Raw genomic sequence first — 9,407 nt, 5'->3', positions numbered from 1 at the left:
CAACAGTCACCTTCTCCAGATCTTCACACTCTACCCCATTGATTGGTACGTCTAAATCTGATGCTGGGATCTTTAATTGCTATGACTCATTATCGGCTGTAGCCGAGGTCTCCGCCTCAGGCCGATGCAGTATAGCCGCTACTTGGCATTGCCGAGCAGCCGCTTGGTTCCCTACTATCTCCAGCACTTGGTCTCTGGACGGGTACTTCACCTTCTGGTGCAGGGTAGATGAAACCGCTTTAAGTGTGTGAAGCCAGGGTCTGCCCAGGATAGCCGTATACGGAGAAAAAACATCTACGACAATAAAATCAACCTCCACCACCTCCGTGCCTGACTGCACGGGCAGCCTGATTAGCCCCATGGGAGTGACTAAGATACCCTTGAAAGGCATCCAAGAAACTCATCCTAGGGTGGCCCACGGTCGCATCCACTAGCTGGTCAATCTTTGGCATAGGAAATGGGTCTTTGGGGCATGCCTTATTAAGATCCGTGAAATCCACGCACACTCGCCACTTCCCCGTCTTCTTCTTTACTACCACCGTGTTGGCCAGCCATTGGGGGTAAAAGACTTCTTTGATAGCCCCAGCCTGTTTGAGCTTGGCAACTTCACTTCGGACTGCCTCGGCATGCTCTTTTGATGGTCGCCGAGGAATTTGCCTTCTGGGGGGAACGGCAGGGTTTACATTGAGTCGGTGACAAATAAAACTTGGGTCTACTCCTGGAGCCTCATACGGGTCCCATGCAAAGACGTCCACATTAGTTCGGAGGAACTCCAGCAAACTCGCTCTCTCTTGCGGAGGCAACTTGGCCCCAACCCGAAAGAATTTCTCTGGATCCTCAGCAACAGTCACCTTCTCCAGATCTTCACACTCTACCCCATTGATTGGTACGTCTAAATCTGATGCTGGGATCTTTAATTGCTATGACTCATTATCGGCTGTAGCCGAGGTCTCCGCCTCAGGCCGATGCAGTATAGCCGCTACTTGGCATTGCCGAGCAGCCGCTTGGTTCCCTACTATCTCCAGCACTTGGTCTCTGGACGGGTACTTCACCTTCTGGTGCAGGGTAGATGAAACCGCTTTAAGTGTGTGAAGCCAGGGTCTGCCCAGGATAGCCGTATACGGAGAAAAAACATCTACGACAATAAAATCAACCTCCACCACCTCCGTGCCTGACTGCACGGGCAGCCTGATTAGCCCCATGGGAGTGACTAACCTTCCCTCAAAACTGACCAGAGGGGAATTATAGGTTGTTAAGTCCTGCTGCTTCAAACCTAGCCCCTTGTACAAATCCGGATACATCACATCCGCTGCACTTCCTTGATCAACCATCACCTTCGGACATCGTACCCACTGATCCTCAGCGTTACCACCAAGGCATCCTCATGGGGTTGTATGGTTCCCTCCAAATCTTCGTCTGAAAAACCCAAAACCAAGGAGACACGCTTCTTGGCTCTCTTCCATGCTTGAGTACGATCCTCGGCCGGGGATCGGGACACCGACAACACTCTGGTGGGGCAAGATCCAGTCCTCCCCGGGGCCGCAAAGATGACGTTGATTGTACCCCGAGAGAGCCTAGATGAAGCATCCCCATGCACCTCGGAACCTGCTTGGCTCGCCCTTCCACTGGAGTGATGCAAGAGCTGCCTTAATTTTTCTTCCCGGACCAACTGCTCCAAATGGTCCCATAAATTTCTGCAGTTGTCCGTCGTGTGTCCATGGTCCTGATGGTAATGGCAATACAAACTCGGGTTGCGTTTTGTAGGCTCTCCTGCCATCCTGTTAGGCCATTTGAAAAATGGCTCGTCCTTTATCTTCTCCAAAACCTGCTGAACAGGCTCCCGAAATACCGCATTAACGGCCTGGGCATCTGCCGAGACCGACTGGCCAACAAAGTCCCGCCTTGGTCGGTTGTTATTATAACGATCCGACCTGAAATCCCTCCTCTCCTGAGGGATCATCTTGGCCTTTCCTTTCCCCTGAAGCTGATCCTCCTCTATCCTTTTGTACTTCTCTATTCTGTCCATCAGTTGGCACACACTGGTAACAGGTTTACCCGTCAAGGATTTCCTCAAGTCATGATCAGCTGGGAGGCCGGCTTTGAAAGTAGTTATGGCCACAGCGTCATTCTTCCCTCCTATTTCGTTGAACATCTCCCAGTACCTATCCGAATAACTCTTGAGAGTCTCGCCCTCTCGCATAGACAAGGTCAACAAGGACCCCAGCGGCAAAGGAGTCCTGCTGCATGTAATAAAACGAGCACCAAAAGCCTGGGTCAGCGCTTTGAAAGATCCAATAGAGTTGGCCCTTAAGCCATTGAACCACCTCATCGCCGTCGGACCCAAGCTCGACGGAAAAATCTTGCACATCAGGGCATCATCCCTGGAATGAATAGCCATCTTCTGGCTGTAATAGCTTACATGTTCCACCGGATCCGAATGGCCATCATACAGAGAGAACGTAGGTTGATTGAACCACCGAGGGTGGGTAGCATCATCTATGCTTCTTGTAAAGGGTGACCTGGAAATTTGACTCAGAGCTTTGTTCATGGCATCGTTTCCCCCGCCCCTACTAGTTGGACTTTTACGCCTACGCCTATGGCGACGCTCCTCTTCGTAGGAGAAAGTCTCACTCTGCGGAGTTCTCGATCTCCGCCTGTAACTAGTTCCATCCGACTCCCCCGATGATAGTTCGGAGCGAGGTGGGGAACGCTCCCGTCGTGCATGACGTAACTCTCTCTTCAAGTCCGCAATTTCACGTTACAGATCCCCATCATGCTTCACGTGGGAAACGTGACTCTTCCCGCGTGTACGGGTTCTCGTGGTGTGAGTAGTATGTATGCTCCCCTCCTGGACTTCCCTCCGTTCGGAGCTCTTTCGAGGACCACCATGCTGAGAGCCCCTTGACTCCGCCTGATGCGGGCTGATATCACCCTGATGCAGCCCCGCTGCGGGGTGAGGCAGCTCCATTCCTTCCATCGAAAATGTTGTATCGGAGGTTGTACAAGCTAACGCGAGCTCTCCCCACAGACGGCGCCAATTGTAAGGACACGATTTGGTGACGAACCTAAACAGTATTGGGTTCGTACGTAAAAGGCCCAGACAATATGATTTGTAGAGCGTGGGTGTAAAGAGCTAGGTTAACTGTGGTATCTACCTCCAAGATTTTCTCTCAAGCCCATACCATGTTTTCCTTCTTTTTTGTTGGTATAATCAACGTCTTTTCTTAAGTCCCTAATGTTACTCTCTCCCTCCCCCTTCTTACTTCTTTCTCTTCAGTTTTATGGGTGTTCTTCTTTTTTTTCTCGATCCCCTTCTTCATGTTCCTCTTTTAGTTTATATACTCCCCTTCGCGATCCATCTTCACCGAACACGTGTAGATTGTGTCCGGGGGATTTCTTTCTGTCCCATCTGGCGCCTCCTAGAACTTCCTACGGGCAGCTGTAAGGCTGCTTCCCTACTACTCAGGTATCACCTCCACATTAATGCGGCCAGAGAGTTGGTTGAGAGGTCATTAATGCGGAGGCAGCTATAGTTTCAGATATTTGTTTGCCTTATCTCTTTCATCTTTAGTCGGCTACTCTACCCCTTGAGATGACCTACTTCTGAGATCTGATCGTGGTGAGACCACGTCCTGATCGTCTTCGGACGCGATCGTCCTCGGACGCATACTGCCGAGGAGCATGGCGTCCTCGGACGAGTGCACGACCTCGTATGGGCCACTAGCCCAACGATCCTCAACCAATTCTGAATCCTATGGGCCTATCAACCGAATGATCCCCACAGTTAGTATTGGGGTTAAGATTTCAATTTAGGAGGGACAAGATTAAAAACAAAGCTAATTTAAAATAAAAATATTAGTCAATATTAATAACAAAATAAATAAAAAATTGTAAACTAATATAAATGTCAAACAAAATCTAATATAATTTTGAAAGCTCACTAGTATAAATACTAAAATGAGTTAAAGACTCCCAAATTTTAAATTACGGCTAGATTAGTTTTAATCTACTCTAAACAATATTTTATATGCAAATATTTCACTTATATATTGTTATTGTTATTATTAAAATTTTTTTTTGGGGTTAAAATTGTTATTGTTATTATTACAACAACAACAACCATCATCATCATTACTATTTTGATAACAAAAAACGACAATAATAATGATGATGATGATATGTATAAGTATAATTAGGGTTGTTCATCAAACCGCATAAACCACAAAAACTGCACCAAAACCGCCCGCAAAATAGCATAACCGCATTGCATCGCAAGTAACAATGTACCGCACCGCATGGTGCAGTGCGGTTTGTGGTTTTATAATAAGAAAACCGCACAAACCGCACTCTCTTTATATATTAATATAATTATTTATTTTTAATATTAAATATATTATTAATAGTTTAATAACCCTAATTTTCAAAAAAAAAAAAAAAAAGTTTGATACCCTAACAAGTGTTGACTAGAAAAGCCAACCCAAAAAAAAAAAAAAAAAAACTAGCTCAATAATTTAAAACTTGCCAAAAAAAAAGGGAAAAATTAGTTTTGGGCTGGGTAGGAAAAGCCCAAAATTTTTTTAAAAAATATATCGACTTCAAACTGCATCTTATACATAGCACCACACATGTGATTGCAAAAAATGAGGTGCGGCGTGGTTATTGTTTTGGCTAAATTGCGGTGCAGTTATGGTTTTAGTTAAACCGCACCGCAAAGTGCGGTGCTAAAAATGGCCTAAAACCACATTACACTGCATCGTACAGCGAACACCCTAGCCTATAACAATATTATTATTAGATCTAAATGCTGTTTGGGTCCTTAAATTTATTTCTATATTTCAAAATAGTCCTAAACCTTTTTAATGTGTCACCTTAATCCGTAATTTTTTATCCACGTGTCACAATTATCCTTGCCGTCCAAGTAATGTATGGAAAAGTTTGATGTAGTCAATGAGATAATAAAATAAGGAGAATGTTAACCAGCACCACTTGGTGCTGGTTAAGGGCAGAAAAAAAAAAAAATATATATATATATATATGTTATCAGAAAAAGTAAAAAAAATATCCTAAAATAGTACATGTAAATTGAAAAAATAACATAAATTGAGAAAGAAGACACAATTTTTTTCAAAAAAAGGTGTGCTTAATGGGCACCGTGCAGTGCCCGTTAATACAACCCTAAAAATAGGCATATGCTGATAGGATGTTATTGTGTATGTCATATGGCCTCAAAAAGGAAAATGCATGAACTTAACCTGTTACTGCTACCCATATTAATAAAAAATATTAAAAAAAATAGCAAAGTTGAGTCTAGGAGATAGTGTTATTGGTCAATTCCATATTTCCATACGAAAAATGCTAAAAGTGCTACAAAGTTTACTACATAAAATTTGCAAACTGATATAATAATGAATATGATTGGTGGGTTTTAACTATCTTATAATTGAATTTTGAATTGTCTCTTTCTAATTGATGACACATGTACCACTACTATTCTCATAATATATATATATATATATATATATGTGTGTGTGTGTGTGTGCGCACGCGCGCACGAGTGCTTTAGAAAACTTGATAGATTGAGTCTAACAAATGAACATTGGTGATACATTTGGAAGAGAACCATCATGGTTCAAAGCAATTCAAGACTCAAAAGGTAGGTCATCTACCTGATTTCTTACAAATATTCAAATAGAAAGTCAATTTTTTTTTTTAATATATCAGTGTTAGCAATGAGGAGTACTTTAGTCCAGTTTTTAATAATATTTGTTAGGTTCTAAAGTTTAGGACTTTATGTATTTTAGAACTCTAATGTGTAATGTTGGCAAACCATGATCAAAACAATGTGTTTAGAAGTGTTTAAAACTAGTTCAAAGTTGTATGTCAATGTAAAGTTGGAATCGAGTGTAAAGCAGAAAGCAGTGTGGCTTTCGGCCTGGCTCGATCGATCGAAGCTTAGGCTCGACCGATCGAACGTCGGGCAGATTGTTTTTCTGCAGATTCGTCCAACTCAACCCTATGTGTTTAAAACGTTTTTAGGGTTTCTTATTTGTCCTAAGTATAAAAGGCAAACCTTAGCCACGTTTTAGTGTTGCTCATATTGCAGTTTGTGTAAATCTCTTGTGAGATCTAGAGGAGCTTTCCTTTACACAAACTTAGGGTTTTCAAGGAAGAGACATTCTCTAAACCTTGATGATCAAAACAGTTGCTGCCATTAAAGATTAAAGAATACACAAGCGGGGGTGCTTGTAGCTGGTGGAATCCAAAGAAAGAAGGAGTCCGTGGATTCGGAGCTTGCACATGGTCGTGTCAGTAAGTTCTACTGGTTGGTAGCATTAGGAAGTCGAGCGGGGGTGCTTGTAAATCCTTTTGTATGAACTTCGATTCTTTCTGATAGTGGATTCAAGTTTACCTTGAGGATAGCTAGGTCAAATCCTCCCCAGGTTTTTACCGGTTTGGTTTCCTGGGTGATCATATCGTGTGTTATTTATTTTCTGCTGCTTTGCATGATTTGATCTTTATTATTGTGATAACCTAGACTTGTTAATCTGACTAAGTAACAACTTGGCTAATTAACTACGTTTAATCAATTGTTTGAAGGGGTCTAAAAACTGTCAAGTGGTATCAGAGCAGGTAGCTCTTTTGTTTTTGATCCTTTGATCTTTGAGCTGATCCTTGACCCCTGTTGTCATGGAATACGGACACTCTCTAGTTATTCCTCCTCACTTTGATGGGAATAATTATGCTTACTGGAAAGTAAGGATGAAAGTCTTTCTGAAATCCATTGAAGAAAGGGTGTGGAATTTCGTTGAATACGGATGGGAGAAGCCCACTACTCCTGTTAGTGAGTGGCAAACTTCTCAGAAAGAAGCAGCTCCATTCAATAGCAAGGCTATGAATGCAATTTTTAATGTTGTTTCTATGGAGGAATTTAAGAGAATTTCGAATGTTGAGATCGCTCATACTGCTTGGAATATCCTCCAGACTGTGCACGAAGGCACAAAGGCTGTCAAAATTAATAAACTGCAGCAATTGACTTCTAAATTTGAAAGCATTAGGATGTCTAATGATGAATCTTTTGATGAATTCTATACTAAACTAAATGATATTGTTAATTCTGCTTTTAACTTGAGTGAAATCTATAATCAACCTAAAATTGTTAGGAAAATTCTTAGATCTTTGACTGAAGATTTTAGACCCAAGGTGACTGCCATTACTGAAAGCAAGGATGTGGACTCCATCCCTGTTGATGAGCTTGTAGGATCTCTTCAATCCTATGAGTTGGATCTACCCAAAACTTCCAAATCCAAATCAATGGCTCTTAAGTCAGTTGATGATGTTGATGGTGGTGGATTTGATGATGAGCTCTCTGCTACAGAGATTGCCTATCTTGCCAAGAATTTTAGAAATTTTCTCAGGAATAACAATAGAAAGGCAAGAGGCACAAATACTGCTGAACCTAGAAATTTTAGGAAGTATGATCCCACTAAGGTTAACAACAATGATAAACCTAGAGAAAGAGTAGGTCAAACTTCCAATAATTCTTTGGGCTCTCAATGTTTTGGATGTCAAGGGTATGGACACTTGAAATCTGAATGTCCAACCTATTTGAAGTCTATAGGTAAGGCTATGGCTGTAACCCTTAGTGATGATGAAATTTCTGATCATGATTCTGATTGTGATGAGGATGAAAACTTCATTGCTTTCACTACTACTGCTGTAGTTGATGAGAGCATATCTGTTGAAGAGAACCCTTCTGATGGGGAACTCTCTGAAGATGTAGATCTTCAAGAGGCCTATAACAAACTTTGCAAAGTTGCTGCAAAGGATGCTATGAATGTTGAACTTGGCCTAAAGAAAATTGAATCTCTTGAGCTTGAAAAGAAAAATTTGCTTGTTAAATTATTTGATGCTAATGACCTTTTGAACAATGTGAAAACTGAAAACATGTTTTTGCTTGATAAAGTTAAATCTTTAGAACTTGATTTATCTGTTGCAAGATCTGCTAGTTCTAAACTTGATCAAATGCTAAGTGTTTAAAAGTCTTCCTCCTGCAAAACTGGTTTAGGTTATGTTGATAGCATCTGTGTGTCCGCTCCCCATTTCACTAAGTTTGTTCATTCATCTTCTTCTTCTGAACCTTCTGCGAGTGAGATAGTGAGTGAAACTGTCAAACCCCCTATGAGTGAGGTTGCTAAACCCTTAGAAGATTCATCATCTAGGAAGATTAGGGTTGATCTAAAAGAATCTAAGCCTAAGAAGCCTACCCTATCTAAGGACAAGACACATGATAAACCTGCATGGGTATGTCATTTTTGTGGAAAGACTGGACACATACGTCCAAATTGCTACAAGCTGCAAGCTGCAAAGAGAGCAAATAAACCAAAAGTACCTGTGCCTCAAGCACTTGATCCTATGGTACTTATTGGTGATTTGGTAAAGGCTTTAAACCTTTATTCTAATCCTGGAGTTGGAAATCATTCTCAAGTGAATAAGAACTCCAATGCTCGTGGTGCATCTAAAAAGTTTTGGATGCAAAAGACTCGACCTAACTGAGTCTTTCTGACATGATCCTTATGCTTCATTGCTATACCCTTTGTGACCAATGTTATTTGTTTTTTTTTTTGTTGTTTCTAGGATTTGCACTGCATAACATTCATGCATTTCATTCTAGGTGTTTTTATTTGTAATTAAAAATAAATAAAATAAAAATAAAAATAAAAAGGAAAAAGGAAGCACATTTTGATTTTGCACTATTCTTCTTGGTTTTTGAGAACAAGGTTGGTCAATTTATTCTCACATAACATGTTGTTTGTACCTTGTTTAGCTTTGATGAGCTTATTTATTTGCACTCTACTAGTTGAAGATTTGTAGTGATTTGTATGTGCATGTTGCGTGGGAAAGATGTGTATGGTTTTTTGATTACTATGTCTTAATCTTGAAGTCATATGTTTTTAAATGTTGGACTTGAATTTTTAGAGAAAGGCATAAATAACCATCTCACCACTGTTCACTAGCCAATCATGAACACCTTAGTGCATATCATAAGATTTTGTGCTCGAAAAAGTGTAGCACATGCACAAAAAGAACATAAGGTGAAGCCTCGGTAAAAGTGCTTAATTCTTGAAATTTAATTGGTGTGTATTATTAGGCTTGATGCCAAACTCACATAAACTTAAAATTGGAATGTATATTATGAGGCATAAATACAAGAAAATTACATGATTGCAAGCTTATGATCTAGGAGATGTGGGAGTTATATGATGTACCTCTTTAGATGATAGTCTCTTTTAAAATTCTGTGTGATGAATTTTGTAGACTTTGTGATTAATTTCTATTCACATATCACCTTACATGTATCTCATGTCTTTGCTAGTCGCACACACTACACGAGTTACTCGTTGCTATAC

This window comes from Quercus lobata, chromosome 3, assembly GCF_001633185.2.
Source record: "Quercus lobata isolate SW786 chromosome 3, ValleyOak3.0 Primary Assembly, whole genome shotgun sequence".
Classification (NCBI taxonomy): Eukaryota; Viridiplantae; Streptophyta; class Magnoliopsida; order Fagales; family Fagaceae; genus Quercus; species Quercus lobata.
The sequence above is the reverse complement of the archived record's forward strand: the minus strand, read 5'-3'. Positions refer to the sequence as shown.